A 16767-nucleotide genomic window follows, 5' to 3' on the forward strand; every position below is an offset into this window, starting at 1 on the left:
AAGTTATCGCGTCTACAAACTAGGGGAAAGATTTATGTCATTTTTTATTTTATTTTTTTACTAGTGATGACGGCAGTCAGCGATTTTTAGCGTGACTGCGACATTGCGGTGGACAGATCGGACACCTAACTGACATTTTTGACACTTTTGAGGGGGACCCGTGACATTACTACAGTAATCAGTGCTAAAAATAATGACAATGGCAGGGAAGGGGTTAACACCAGGGAGTGATCAAATGGTTAAATGTGTCCCTATGGGGTGCTTTCTAACTGTGGGGGGATGGGCTTGCTGCATGAACACAGAGATCTGTGTTTCTAAATAAGAGGTACACAGTATTCCTGTGTTCATAACTGACAGAACAACGGTCTTCCATGTTTACAACTGCAGTCTGCCTTTCGGTCACCACGGGGAGCGATCGCGGGTGCCTGGCGGAAATCGCGGCCGCTGGACCTGCTGATTGGCTCCCCCTGTGGCCAATCGGTGCACGCCCCCACTAGCTGTCCATCCAGGTACGTTGTTTCGCACGACAGAGCCGCCCTGCCGCTGTATAGGTATGACAGCTGGTTGGCAAGTGGTTAAAGAGGATGTAACCCAAAAAAAAAAAAAAGATTATGTTCCTTTAAAGCTTGTTAAACATCATAGTGCTTGTGCTGTGTCATTTGTCCCTTTCTATGCTGTAAAATACCTGGTTGATCCTGCCTGTTCCTGTATCCTCTATGTGGACTGACCATGGTAATCATGGCTGCTGACCCATGAGACCATGGTCAGTTTACGTGTCTCCATCATCCCGCTATTTTAGAGTCTCTCCTCTCTCCCCCTCCCTCCCTGCCTGCGAGTTCCTAGTGTGTGAGCGATGTCCAAACCCTCCCCTTCCCCTCCCCTTCTGCCACTATTTTGTGTTGCAGTAAAGTCGGTGGATACCATTACTGGCAGCCCCTCTGTTATAACAAGGTCATTTTAAAACCACGCTAATGTCTGTAGTGACTTCAATATAAACTATGTGATAAATTCCCAGTTCAAAATCCATTATGTCCAAAAAAGCAAATCTAGTTAAAAAAGTGATATAAACAGTTTCAACAACCAGTAATCCAACAGTGAAAAAGTTATTACCAGTGGCGGCCCGTCCATTGGGGGCCGGATGCATGGATTCCAATAGGGTTTTTTTTTTTCTAAGCACCTGTTGGCTTCAAAAAAGGGTTGGCTCGGGGCGCAGAGCACTGCACCCTGAGCCCACTCAGTTGTATGACAATAGTGAATGAATATTCGCTATTAGGCCACACTGATTCTCCTCCCAGCCAATCAGGAAGCGGGTCGTGAGACCCCTTTCCTAATTGGCTAAAAACAGAAGCGATTTTACTGGCCATTGGCCAGGAAGAGGGAGGAGATGCGCGGCCGGAGGAGGTAAGAATGCTGGCTTTTCGGCCAGCTGGCCATCCATCCGTCCTGCTGGGGGGGTGGTGTATTTGCCTGCCGGCCATCCCACCGGGGGGTTGTGTATTTGTCTGCCGGCCGTCTGTCCCGCTGGGGGGGGTGGCGTATTTGCCTACCGACCGTCCGTCCCGCTAGGGGGGTGGCATATTTGCCTGCCGGCCGGCTGTCGGTCCCACTGGGGGGGTGGTGTATTTGCCTGCCGGCCATCCGTCCCACTGGGGGGTGGTGTATTTGCCTGCCGGCTGTCCGTCCGCTGGGGAGGTAGTGTATTTGCCTGCTGGCTGTCCGTCCCGCTGGGGGGTGGAGTATGTGCCTGCCGGCTGGCCGTTCCGTCCTGCTGGGGGTGTGCATTTGCCTGCCGGCTGTCCCGCTGGGGGGTTCGTGTATTTGCCTGCCGGCCGGCCGTCCGTCCCTCTGGGGGAGTGGTGTATTCGCCTGCCGGCCGGCCATCTATCCCACTAGGGGGGTTCATTCTCCTACCGGCCGGCCGGCCTTTCAGCCCAAATTATCATGCGCCAATCGCCACTGGTTATTACTATTCTTATTACTAACACATGTCAAAGTTTCAAAATTGTACTTAGGCATTTCAATTTGTTATACCCTTAGGCGCAAAGGAGTTAACTACGCTTTACGGGTTACAGTGGTGCCTGTAATAATCAGCCCCATTCTTCAGCTGGACACTGAAAGAGCAGAAAGATAAGAATGAAGTCATCCCCCTGCTCTCAGTCTTGACTTCCTCCTCCTATCAGCGTATTTTGTGTGAATGAATTGGCACGCAGGCTGCTGCACACAGATTTTTTTTTTTTTTTTTTTTTATCTTATTGCATTTATTGTATTTTGAACCTAACACTTTTTATGCCTTTTTTTTTTCTCATCAGTTCAAAAAATTGATCCAGGTGAAGATGGATTGCTGCGAGACCTTCTGCTTCATAACTAACAATTTCTGGAAGATACTGTCTGCGATCCTGTTTATAATTGTGGTATTAATAATAATACTATTACTAAATAATTATTTTGACTAAGTGGTTAGTACCAGCGGTTTTCAAATAATTTGCTTTGCCTGTGTTTTTGTGCATTTCCTACTGGCCAGCTTCAACGCCCAACCCAGTAATATACCGGTAGGTTAAACACATCAGCTTCCCCGTTCATGACCAGGCCATTTTTTGCGATACGGCACTGGGTTACTTAAACTGACAATTGAGCAGTCATTTTGCACTATGAACAAAAAAAAAAAAAACAATAATTTTGAAAAAAAAAAAAAACAATATTTTTTATTTACTGCTATAAAACATATCCAAAAAAAATGTAAAAAAATCTAATTTCTTCATCAATTTTGGCCAATATGTATTCTGCTAAGTGTTTTTGGTTAAAAAAAAAAAAAAAAAAAAATCCAATTAAGCATACATTAAATGGTTTGGGCAAATGTTATAGCATCTACAAACTATGGGATATATACTGGAATTTTTCTTCATTTTTTTAATACTGGTAGTTTTGGGGAAAAAAAAAAAACAATACTTTTTTATTTTTGCTATAAAACATATCCAATAAAACAATGTAAAAAAAAAAATCGAATTTATTCATCAATTTAGACCAATATGTATTAAGCTACATGTTTTTGGTAAAAACAATCCCAATAAGGGTATATTTATTAGTTTGCGCAAAAAGTTATAGTGTCTACAATCTATGGGATATATATACTGGAATTTGTATTAATTTTTTTATACTAGTAGTTTTGGAAAAAAAAAAAAAAATACAATATTTTTTACTTTCTGTCTTAAAACATACCAAGTAAAAAAATGTAAAAAATCAAATTTCTTCATAAGTTTATGCCAATATATATAAAGTAAAGTTATATAAGGTCAGCAGTAAGTGATGCAGAGTTCAGTGGTCAATAGTAAGAGATGCAGAGTTCAGAGGTTAGTAGCAGGTGATGCAGAATTCAGAGGTCAATAGTAAGTGATGCAGAGTTCAGAGGTCAGCAGTAAGTGATGCAGAGTTCAGAGGTCAATAGTAAGTGTTGCAGAATTCAGAATTAGTAGTAAGGGATGCAGAGTTCAGAGGTTAGTAGTAAGTGACACAGATTTCAGGGGCAGCAGTAGGTGATGCTGAGTTCAGGGGTAAATAGAAAGTAACGCAGAGTGCAGAAGTCAGGATTAAGTGATGCAGAGTTCAGAGGCCAGTAGTAAATAATGCTTAGTTCAGGGTTCAGTAACAAGTTATGCAGAGTTCAGGGGTCAGTGGTAAGTGATGATCAAAAATTAAAATGTATTTAAAAACAATTGAGTTCAAAGGTCGATAGTAAGTGATGCAGAGTTCAGAGGTCAATAGTAAGTGACATAGATTTCAGGGGTCAGCAGTAAGTGATGCAGAGTTCAGAAAGTAAGGCAGAGTGCAGAAGTCAGGAGTAAGTGATGCAGAGTTCAGAGGTCAATATTAAGTAATGCAAAGCTCAGAGGTTAGTAGTAAGTGACGTAGATTTTAGGGGTCAGCGGTAAGTGATGCAGAGTTCAGAAAGTAACGCAGAGTGCAGAAGTCAGGAGTAAGTAATGCAGAGTTCAGAGGCCATTAGTAAATAATGCTTAGTTCAGGGTTCAGCAATAAGTCATGCAGAGTTCAGGGGTCCATAGTAAGTGATACACAAAAATTGAAATGTATTTAAAGACAACTGCTCACAGCATAATTTTATATATTGGCCCGTCTCAATAGTTATCCTCAACCACCACCTATCAGCATACAATATATGGGGACACAGCTTAGGGACAATAATCATGAGAAAAACTCAGAATGCCATTACTATGTACAGCATGAGTGTCCAACTTTTGGCCTCTCTGGGCCACATTGAGTGTAGAGAGATTTTCTCGGGCCGCATATAAAATATATACTATAGTTAAGGTATGTAATAAAATGCCGCCGCGTCCCCCGCACTAATTTAACACAACTAGAGGATGATCAAATGAAATGGAATCAGTATACAGAGATTTACTTTTTCTGAGAGACAATAAAGGAAGACTCTAACCACCATGACAACTTCAGTGATTTGAAGTGGTCATGGTGGTAGGAGTCAGAAACACTGCACATGCTCGCCTCCCCTCCCCTCCCCTCCGAGGCAGCCTCTGCCTACTGCTTGTTGCAAGCTGCTGTGGCTGTGCCCCTGACCCGACTTCCTTCCTCCCCAGCAAAAAAAATTGTCAGGGGACAGTGGGCCCCATTGCCTGCGGTACTGGGCCACATGCGCCCCTCGGGCCGCAGGTTGGACATGCCTGATGTACAGTATATCTGATTTGTCAGATAGGTGATGGATGGGGTTTGACATTTGCTTAGCACGTTTCTCAGAACAGAATTCTTTATACTAATATGTATTTTATGCTCTTTATACAATTTTGTATACAATATTTCTTGTGAAGAAGTAGAATTCAGTTCTAAGAAACATTTCAGGAGGGATGTCAAACCCAATCCCCAATCTATGAGATCAGTGTTGGTATTCTACGTTTTTCTCATGATTAATAAAATGACTCTTTTTTTTTATCCATATAAAATGTAAAGGTTTTATGATACTATTTTGTTTATATGGTACCTTAAAAGTCCACCTGCATTCAATAGTATTCTGACTTGTCTCCTTTACCTTCTTACAGTGCCTTGAAAAAGTATTCACACCCCTTGATATTTTTCATATTTTGTCATGTTACAACCAAAAATCTATAAGTGATACACTATGCCCTACCTCCCCGCCCTTCATGCTACCCCAACTCAGGGATTCCTTCCTTCCCCTCTCCCCCTTATTCCCCCTACCCCCCTCCCTCCCCCCCCTCCCTCCTCCTTCCCCCCTCCCCCCCCCTTCGCGTCTTCTTCTTCCTCTGCTTCTACTCCCCCCCTTCCCCCCCCTGTCTCGTCCCTCTTTCCTCTGAGCAGCTCCCCCCTCCCCCCCTCTCCCATTTATACCCCCCTATCTACCCCCCCCTCCCTTCCCCTCCCCTTCCCCTCCCTACTCCACCCTCCTCCCTTCCTCCCCCCCTCCCATCTCCCCCCCCCTTTCCCCCCCCCCTACCCCTCTTTCCCCCTCCCCTGCCCACTTCCCCTGCCCTTAGTCCCCCCCCTCACCTTCTCCCCCCCCTTCCTTGAAGACTATGATTGTGTCAATTGACTCATCTCCTGCTTGCAGCGTATCAGGTCGTGAATGTACATCCGTGTATAATGATGCAATTATTGTCCGTGCTCACGCTATTCCGAACTCTTTGTATTTTCCTTTTATATGCTGGATGGTATTATGCTTGTATTGCCTCAATATTTAATAAAAAATCTTTAATGGAAAAAAAAAAAAAAAAAATCTATAAGTGATAGACAAACACAGAGTGACACATAATTGTGAAGTGGAAAGAAAAATGATAAATGGTTTTCAACACTTTTTACAAATACTATCAGAAGGTTGTGTTGTATGGAAAATTATTCATTTGATACCTACATCCCGGTTTGCATGTGGCAAATAAATATGTGAAAAGTGTGGCGTGCATTTGTATTCACCCCCCTGAGTCAATACTTTGTAGAACCACCATTCACTGCAATTACAGCTGCAAGTCTTTTTGGGGATATCTCTACCAGCTTTGCACATCTAGAGAGGGACATTTTTGCCCATTCTTCTTTGCAAAATATCTCAAGCTCTGTCAGATTGGATGGAGAGTGTCTGTGAATAGCAATTTTCTAGTCTTGCCGCAGATTCTCAATTGGGTTTAGGTCTGGACTTTGACTGGGCCATTCTAACACATGAATATGCTTTGATCGAAACCATTCCATTTTAGCTCTGGCTGTATGTTTGGGGATGTTGTCTTGCTGGAAGGTGAACCTCCAGCCTACATTAAAATGCTGAAAACCACTAACTGTGCATTAACCCCCCTGGGGTTCCAGAACCATATGTCCATTTCCCTGATTATTCACACTCCAGGCACACATAGGGGTTGATTTATGAAAACTGGAGAGTGCGAAACCTGGTGCAGCTCTGCCTAGAAACCAATCAACTGCCAGGTTTTTTTTGTCAAAGCCTAATTGAACAAGCTGACATTAGAAGCTGATTGGCTACCATGCACAGCTGCACCAGATTTTGCACTCTCCAGTTTTAGTAAACCAACCTCATTGCTCTGATGGAGCAGAACCCAGCATTCCAAGGCAGGAGTTTTAGCCTATTAGACATGTCATATTTATAGGATGTATCATACTAATTTCAAGTCTTTAACTTCATTTTACTATGTATTTTATATTAGGTAATTCTAATTATCCTGTGCAATGAAAAGAAGTATTAAGTAAAAGAATGGAAGCTAGTAAGAAATCTGCTTAAGGAGTTGGAAGAACATTGCAATTACATTATCAAAAAGGTAGTACATTTTTTAGATATTTCAACACTATGTGCATCATTTGCAAAATTATTTTGGTAAATGCTCTGTATAAAGTTCAACTGCACCCAAACCTTTGCTCCAGGGTTGTGTCAGCCAAGGAACCTGCCAGGCTTATATTGCTTTGTGTCTGTGTCTGGGTTAGGAGATTTCCCTTAACTACCTTTCCTGTTGAAAACTTGGACTCCTCTTGAAAAATTGCCCAGATGGCAATAAAAATAAAAAAAGTTATAAGTGGGAGATAATGGATCCACCATTGGTTTAACCATACAGTATGAAACAGAAATCCCCCCACCTCCCACCCGGTAGCCCACCCGGTAGCCCACCCACAAACTGAAGGATCAGAGAGAAGAGGAAAGCACCAAAGTCTACCAGAGTGAGGCATAAGGTAAGCACTACAATAGAGATGAGCAGCCAAAGGTTCGGCAAACTACCAAACTAAATTAGCGTTTGTCCAAAATGAACCTCTGGTGGCATTGAGGCCCCTTTCACACTTGTGGATGGATCGGGTCCGCCTGTCGGACCGGTTTGGACCATCCATTGCCCTCTATGGAGTGGCAGATGTAAACAGATGTGTCAGCTGACACCAGCCAACATTCGATCCGTCCAAAACAGACAGATGGGAGATCTGATCCCTATCCGTCTGGTGGATGGGATGGCAGTCGGATGTCAACGGACAGGCAGACCATTGACATCTGACCACCCATAGGGGAGAGCGGGTTGTGTCCCTATCCACTCTGCATAGGCGGAGTGGACACGGACCTGTCCTCCACTTGCTCAGCAGGGATCAGCAGAGAGATCCCCAACTGAACAGGGGGATCCGCTGGCAGAGTCCCTCAGTGTGAAAGAGCTCTTAGCTGCAATATTATTACTACTGTTAAATGAGACTGCTTTGCCTCAGGCTGGTCTGGTAGTCACCCGCATCCTAATTGTGACTCCTCACCCAGCCAGGGACTCCAGGCTCACAACAAAATGTAAGTAGTCGCCTCCAGTATTCCTGACCCTTCAGTAGACCTGATAGGTCTGGTAGGAATTTAAAGGGGGAACCCCACAAAAACAACAAGAAAAAAGAGAGGACTCTCCAAAAGTCACACCAGTTTTTGCTTTTGACATGTTCCCCATGGCAGTGTCCAGTCTCCCATGTCATTTGCGTGACAATCTTTTACCTATTAGTCTAGAAAATGTCCATTATTGTTCTTTAACATTTGGCTCTTTGTGCTGGGAGTGTGCCATACAGGGCTGTCCCAGCACAAAGACCAGGCTCTAATGATCGGGACCCAGGACCCCCTTTCCAGGTCACCTGGTTACTATGATAGCCAGTAAGTAGCCACTTTTAAAATTTTATTAATAAACCCCTTATTGAGGATAATGCGCTAGGCCAGTGCGCCCTTTCTTTTGTTCTTTGTTTGCATCAGTTAGTGTCAGTGTGGTAAGATAAAAACATTTAAAATGTGGACCATTATTTCTGGGCCCTACTGTGGGTACAAACCCCAACTAACGAACACATATGTGATATTGCTGCAATCCTCACACGCAGGAGAATGTGTTTTGGGGCTTTTCTTTGGTGGTAAAGTATGGTAATAGCAAGAAATATACAGCTAAATTAAAAAAAAAAAATTTTGGCCAGTTTTCCCAAAAAACAGGAGATATGCATTACCATTTACCACCAAAAGAAAGCCCTGAAATATAATCCACCAAAGTAGCTGTGATGATATGCACAGTTTTACTAACACGTGTCAAAGTTGCAAAATTGTGCATTAACATTTGTTTTACCCTTAGACGGGAAGGAGTTAAGAATTCTGGAATTTAGCCCCTGTTTACATGTGGGCACTATATACCCTTCCTGCCCAGCCTCAGCATTCCTTTAAAAAGGTCTTTATGCCAGTTGGGACAAAAAGGATCAAACAATCATGTGATTAGCTATCACAGTGGTCATGTGACTGGGGCTGACCCTGCCAGCTACAAATTATTATCAGAGACCAAGAGCTGTCTTTGTTAGCTTCGTCATTGTACTGGGAGCACACAGTGGTGGCATGTGGGTATTAAAACCCACTTCGACACCACACAAGTACGCTACATGGGCCAAAAGAGGATATAGGCATGAGGAATAAATATTTATTTGTTTTCCGATTGACCCCCTGGAAAGCCCTGAGAAGAGTTCTTGAGGACACTAAAACCATATTTTTGTTTTGTAGCAAAACCCCCCAAATAACCACAGACCTATCTATTTGGGAAGACCAGCTGAAACCATTGAGATAACCACATCTATATCCATCCTGAGGCACCCCCTATACCTGGCCATTGGCAAGCTCCACTTAAGAGCTCCCTAGTGGGGGATTTCACTGGCTGGTGCAACTCTTTGAAATACTATAAGGCCCCTTTCACACATACGGCCCGTTCAGTTCATCAGTTCAGTCACGTCAAATGTATCAGTTTTTCATCCGTTTTTCATCAGTTTTTCATCCGTTTTTCGTCAGTTGTCATCAGTTTTTCATCCGTTTTTCATCAGTTGTTATCCGTTTTTCATCCGTTTTTCATCCGTTGTCATCCGTTTTTCGTCCGATCCGTTTTTTTGACGGATGAAAAATAGGGCATTCATCCGTTCAAAAAAACGGACATTGACGGAAGCGGATGAAAACGGATGTTAACTGATGATCATCAGTTGTCATCCGTTTTTACATAGAGATGCATTAATGTCCGTTTTTCATCCGTCAACGGATGGATGAAAAACGGACAAACGGACAGCATGTGTGAAAGGGGCCTTAGGCAATCCCTCAGGCTCTGGTTAATTCACCTTGTCATTCAAACAAGTAGAAAGTTTTTGGGCTATCTATGTGATGCCCTATCACACTTATGTGTCCATGTATTTGAATTTTCTTTAAATTTAGGATACAGCCATCACATCTCCGATCTATCTCGGTTCCTGAATGTACCTCACTAGGCTCCAGGTTCTAAGATTTAAACTCCAATTTATCTCTTCAGGGAGTGCGTTGATATAACATCCCAGCTCATTAGTCTGGTCTTGCCTGGTCATACATTGGGAGAAGTGGACACTTGAGCCACCAGTTTGGTGTCGTCCCACTCCTCTCTGCAGGGGCCCCTGGGTCCACCCCCGGATTCTACTTGCGCCCAGATCCTTATCTTCAAGGCCTATCAGCACCCACCCAATCAGCCCTGAGGAAGCAAGTGTATCTTGCGAAACGCATTTTCTTTTAGACATGGAGGAATTGTGGCCCTAACTATTGATATCCACATCAATACCAGTCTTACCTTTGATTGATGGACTCCTACAAACTCCACATGATCGGTTCAATACCTCCATGCTTTGGGTTTGGGTATCTGCTGACCTAATAAAACCATGATTTTATTATGTTTTAGAAATTTTGTAATAAAGTACAAAATACTTAAAACCTACAAAATCCGCTATTTGTGAGTAAGTAGGATCTACTTTTCTCAACCTTTCCCTCACAGACCTATCTGGTAGTCCAAAGACACCTGTAATGTCTCAATAACGGGATTATTTTGTAATAACACTTGTTGATGAGATCTGATATACTGGTGCAAATATTCATTTTGCTACATTCTCACAATTTTATTTAAGAAATCAGACCCCAGTTCACAGTACACTGTAGTTAGAATTGGGTTATTTTTTATAGTATTTGTATAGTATTCTTTATTACCATAAATATTGAGTATAATTAAAATTTTATTTTTTTCAACAGACCAAAGTTCCGTCTCAGTTGAAATGGGAAAAGGACCTTGGCCTCTCCTTTTCTACTCCAGAATGGAACACTGCTTTCAGATTCCTTTTCAAAGCTTCTCACTGCACCTCTCATTAGGACACGGCTTTAAAGATCATACATAGATTGTACCTAACCCTGTGTAGAATATCCTTTATGTATCCAGAGTCCTCACCCTACTGCTGGCATCAGTGTGAGCAAAGGGGGGACCTTTTTCATAGCCTATGGCAATGCAAATAGGTGATAAGCTTATGGAACTCTGTCTTTGCCCTACTTTCTAATACTGTGGGCGCTCACATCACCCCATCTCCACAAATGGCATTATTGGGTATAGAACTAAATTGTCTCCCTAAAGCTTGTTTTACTATAGCTGTACATATTATAATGGCTGCCCACCTCACTATCCTTAGCAAATGGAATTCTGATAGTTCCCCTATTATATCAGAGGTTATACAAAGGGTACATCTACAGTGTTCATACGGAAAATTCTTTAACACTGGTAGTGGGAGGAAAAAAAACATTTAGAATAAACTATTGAAGGTAGATTTTGACCTGTAATCTTACAGAACTTTGCCGATTTTGGATATGTTCCTGTTTTGGTTTATTAATCGACCTATACATTTTATTATCAGGTACTCTTTTGGGTCGTCCTACTTGCCTCTATTTATGTCTAGATACAGCATTATGTTCATTTTCTGATCTGTTATGCTATGGCAATGTGCATCTTACTTTATTGTGTTTGTATAGGCGCCACCATATGTGGCCCCGATCCATGGTCATCTTGTATCCAAGTCTTTAAGATTTGTATCCAGATGTGTATCTGAGGAATTCGTAATACTCTTGTTATTCCCTTTCTTTATGTGTTAAACTTTCCACAAAAACTTAAATGATTATGAAAAGAAATCCTATTGTACAATGTTGGTGCTGTCTTGGTGGGAACGGCTTGGTCACAGTAAGATCCCATTGGGGGTGACCAGTCCACACTCCATCAGGAAGCTTATATGTTTGTTATGTTTATTATGCCCTTTTTTAAGTGGTAATTTCCCCTGTACCTTCTGTGTAACACTATGTTTTTATATGCTTTGTACCTTTTGAAATTTTCATCAATAAAAATTTAAAGTTGGAAAAGCAAAAAAATATAAAACGTTATTTTATTTTTTTATTTTTTTATTCATAATTCCATAGTCATGGTTATTCATGGATACATACAGAACAACATTCAAACCAAGGAAAAGCAAAGACCACGAGTACCACAGTAAAAGGTTAGAATCCAAAACTATCCATTCCACCAAAGTAATTTCAACAAGATCATGAAGTGCAGCCAAAGTGTTGCAGAGTCCTAGGGTATCCCCCTTTATTCGGTCTTGTGTATCTTGTTAGATCGCTATTGGGTGGACCAGGACGGATAGTAAAATTGTGGTGTGTTTTTTCATAGGAACGCTTGGTATTAGCTCCTGCACTGCTGAAAAACGTTTTCTTCATGAACCACAATTGTAATATCTGCCCAAGTCCACCCAGTAGCGGTTTTGTATATAACCCCAGCTGTGATGAAGGGGACAAATCTGGGCTACAAAAATCATAAGCTGCACCTACCAATCTTATCAGAAAGAATTTAGTGAAATAAACATTATTGGACTCTATGCTTTTGGTGTAGTGCTCCTGTTCTTTTGCTCTCTATTCGATTTCAACTTAAAGTGGCTTTGGAAGCCCTTCTGGGCATAAGGTGCCTGTCCTACATGAAAATGCTGAAAACCACTATTTCTACATTAACTGTGAGGTAGAACCACCCTGAGATTCCAGCACCATCTGTCCATTTCCACGATAATTCAAATTCCAGGCACACTTAGTTTTGATGGCACTGAATCCAATATTCCAAGGCAAAAGTTTTAAGCTGGTCATGCTATTGATTCAGCAGGGACCAATCAAATTTTGATTCATCTATGGCCATTCCTGTTCCAGAGAAGTTGATCTAATGATCAATTTTTCTTAAACCATCTTGTTTCCTTTGTAAAACACAAAATAGTTTTTGCTTCTTTTATTTATTTTGGCTTTAAAAAACTTTTGGATACTAAACCTGGGCATAGATGGATCGAAATTCAGACAGTTCAAAAGGGACCAGCCGAATATCCATCTACGTATTGCCACTTCCGCTTGACAGAAGTCGATCTTATGATCGATTTCTGTTGAATAGGCTCGCTGGATACATTTTCTTTATCAATGTCTGCAGCCTATGGGCTGAGGCCACTGATTAGGGTGTTCTGACCATGGAGGGATCCCTGATGTCAGAATACAATAACACGATACGGAGGAGTCTTCTATTCACCTTGCTTGTGTGGATGGTGGAATATTTTCTGTTTTAGGCAGATGGAAAAAACTGGTTCATTTATTGCCAGCCTTAGTCATTTAGACAAGTCATATTTATTGGATGTATCATATGAATTTCCAGTCTTTAACCATAATTTACTATGTGTTATGTATTAGGTGATTATGAGTGACCAGCTTTGCATTGAAAGGAAACAATTACTAGAAGAACAGAAGCTTTCTCTAAATCATGGGTGTCCAATCTGAGGCCCTCCAGCAATTGCAAAACTACAAGTCACATCATGCTTCTGCCTTTGAGAGCCATGTTTACAACTGTTAGCCTTGCAATGCCTCATGGGACTTGTAGTTTTAGCAACAGCTGGAAGGCCCGCAGGTTGAACACCCATGCTCTAGATCAGTGATGGAGAACCTTGGCACCCCAGATGTTTTGGAACTACATTTCCCATGATGCTCATGCACTCTGCGGTGTAGTTGAGCATCATGGGAAATGTAGTTCCAAAACATCTGGGGTGCCAAGGTTCACCATCACTGCTCTAGATGAAATAAGATGGTTAATTGCTCAACGGGACCAACTGATGCCTGAGTGTCATTGATTACGAAGTCTGCTTAACCACTTCAGCTCCAGAAGGTTTTACCCTCTTAATGACCAGCCCATTTTTGTGATATGGCACTGCATTACTGACAATTGCGTGGTTGTACCGAAATACATTTGATGTATTTTTTTCCCACAAATAGAGCTTTATTTTGGTCGTATTTGATCACCTCTGCAGTTTTTATTTTTTGTGCTATAAACAAAAAAATACCGTCATTTAAAAAAAAAAAATACATATATATTTTTTACATTCTGCTATAAATGATCCCCAATAAAAAAAATTTAAAAATCTTATTTTTTTCATCAGTTTATGCCAATATGTATTCTGCTACATATTTTTGGTAAAGAAATCATAATAAGTGTATTTTGATTGGTTTGCGCAAAAGTTATAGCATCTACAATGGGATACATTTATGGACTTTTTATATTTTTTTATTGTTTTTACTAGTAATGGTAGCGATCAGCGATTTTTTGCGGGACTGCGACATTGCAGTGGACAAATATGACACTAAGTGACACTTTTTGGGGACCAGTGACACCAATACAGTGATCAGTGCTAAAGTTACTGTATAAATGACACTGGCACCTCATGGCAAAGAACTCTCTGAGGCTCTGAAAAAAAAAGAATCGTTGCTCTACATAAAGATGGCCTAGGCTATAAAAAGATTGCCAAGACCCTGAAACTGAGCTGCAGCATAGTGGCCAAGACCATACTGCGATTCAACAGCGCATGTTCCACTCAGAACAGGCCTCACCATGGTCGACCAAAGGAGTTAAGTGCACGCGCTCAGCGTCATATCCAAAGGTTGTCTTTGGGAAATAGATGTATGAGTGCTGCCAGCATTGCTGCAGAGGTTGAAGGGGTGGGGGGTCAGCCTGTCAGTGCTCAGACCATACGCCACACACTGCATCAAATTGGTCTGCATGGCTGTGGTCCCAGAAGGAAGCCTCTTCTAAAGATGATGCACAAGAAAGCCCTCAAACAGTTTCCTGAAGACAAGCAGACTAAGGACATGGATTACTGGAACCATGTCCTGCGGTCTGATGAGACCAAGATAAACTTATTTGGTTCAGATGGTGTCAAGCGTGTGTGGCGGCAACCAGGTGAGGAGTACAAAGACAAGTGTGTCTTGCCTACAGTCAAGCATGGTGGTGGGAGTGTTATGGTCTGGGGCTGCATGAGTGCTGCCGGCACTGGGGAGCTACAGTTCATTGAGGGAACCATGAATGCCAACATGTACTGTGACATACTGAAGCAGAGCATGATCCCCTCCCTTTGGAGACTGGGCCGCAGGGCAGTATTCCAACATAACGACCCCAAACACACCTCCAAGACGACCACTGCCTTGCTCAAGAAGCTGAGGGCAAAGGTGATGGACTGGCCAAGCATGTCTCCAGACCTAAACCCTATTGAGCATCTGTGGGGCATCCTCAAACAGAAGGTGGAGGAGCGCAAGGTCTCTAACATCCACCAGCTCTGTGATGTCCTCATGGAGGAGTGGAAGAGGATTCCAGTGACAACCTGTGAAGCTCTGGTGAACTCCATGCCCAAGAGGGTTAAGGCAGTGCTGGAAAATAATGGTGACCACACAAAATATTAACACTTTGGGCCCAATTTGGACATTTTCACTTAGGGGTGTACTCACTTTTGTTGCCAGCGGTTTAGACATTAATGGCTGTGTGTTGAGTTATTTTGAGGGGACAGAAAATTTACACTGTTATACAAGCTGTACACTCACTACTTTACATTGTAGCAAAGTGTCATTTCTTCAGAGTCGGTTCACACTATGGCGACACGACTTCGGGGGTGACTAGTGAAGTCGCCGTGCACCGCGACTTCGGCGCGACTTGCACGGACTTCACATAATGGAAGTCAATGCAAGTCGCTCCGACTTCGGTCAAAAGTAGTGCAGGAACCTTTTTCTAAGTCGGAGCGACTTGAGTCGCTCCTATTAGAATGGTTCCCATAGCACAGAATGGAGCACGACTTGACAGGCGACCAAGTCGCCTGACAAGTCGCTGTAGTGTGAACCGGCAGTCAGTGTTGTCACATGAAAAGATAGAATAAAATATTTACAAAAATGTGAGGGGTGTACTCACTTTTGTGAGATCTCCTCCCATTTCTTATCTGTCATTTTTGGGATCAATACCTGCCATTTATCTCTCACTTTCAATGGTTCTCTGCCTATTTAGCCTGTAATAGGAATGAGTACAATATTGATATCAGTCCCTTTGGCCCCTGTGACTTCAGAATTCCTGTAAGGGGGTATTTTGATATTTTAAGATTCTGTTTGCCAAATTGTGCCTGCGCAGCATGTCTTAATTTTAAATATTTATAAAAGTTTTTATGTGCTATATCATGTTATTTATTCAGATATCCAAATGTTTGCATAGTTCCATGTTCATACAACTGCTCTAGTGCAATCCCACCTTTCTGTTTCCGGAAGTTTCCAACTGGATTTCCTCCAAGCCGTTCAAATGCTGGGTTATTCCAGATGGCTACTTCCTGGGGGATATCTCTAAGAGCCCATTCACACTGGCGCGACTTATCAGACGACTTGGTCGCCTGACAAGTTGCCGTCGGTCGCCTGCCATTGATTAGTACAGGACCCGTTCTAATAGGAGTGACACAAGTCGCTCCGACTTAGAAAAAGGGTCCTGTACTACTTTGGAGTGACCTGGAGAGGCGACTTGCATTGACTTCAATTATATGAAGTCCGTGCAAGTCGCGCCGACTTCACAGGTCGCCCCAGCAAGTCGTGTCGCCCCTGTCTGAACGGGGTCTAAACCCTACTATTCTCTTAGCTTCTTTCCACATCACTCATGCCATTGTAAACACAGAAATCCTAATGTTAGGTAACCTCGCTGACTATGCCTCCAATCCTACCACTAAATCCTCTGCCTGGAGTTTTTCCAATAGGTATTTTTCCACTCCTCCTGCTCTTTCCCGTCTTATCCATGCCTGTAGCTGATTTTAACTGCCCTGCCAGGTAAACTAAATATATATCTAGAAGTGAGTAGTTAGGTGAAGGCGCCTAGTTTTCCTGTAGATCAACACTATACAATGACCTACTGCCCCTTTTAAATGTGTGTGCAACACAAATAAACTGAATGAAAGATAAATAAAGTAAGGGCTGGTACTAGTGTTGTAAAATGATCCAACAATAAAAGAAAATAAAGTGAAAGGTGCTTGTGTAAAATTCAGTGTTCAAAACGTATATATACAGGTAAGCGCAGCAAAAAAATTCCAAGTAATAAACAGTGCTCTGGTGTTGGTCCCCTAACCACTTGCCGACCGCCG

The 16767-nt window shown here is 42.4% G+C and overlaps 1 long non-coding RNA gene across 1 annotated transcript; it reads left to right on the plus strand.

Moving 5' to 3' along the window:
• The first annotated feature begins 2312 nt into the window (after positions 1–2312).
• LOC309568062 lies at positions 2313–10632 on the plus strand. Its single transcript, XR_014225994.1, has 3 exons — positions 2313–2411; positions 6684–6794; positions 10535–10632. It is a non-coding gene; the product is annotated as an uncharacterized lncRNA (long non-coding RNA).
• Positions 10633–16767: the final 6135 nt, after the last annotated feature.

Source organism: Pelophylax lessonae (assembly GCF_965119305.1).
Source record: "Pelophylax lessonae genome assembly, chromosome: 12".
In the NCBI taxonomy this organism is placed as follows: Eukaryota; Metazoa; Chordata; class Amphibia; order Anura; family Ranidae; genus Pelophylax; species Pelophylax lessonae.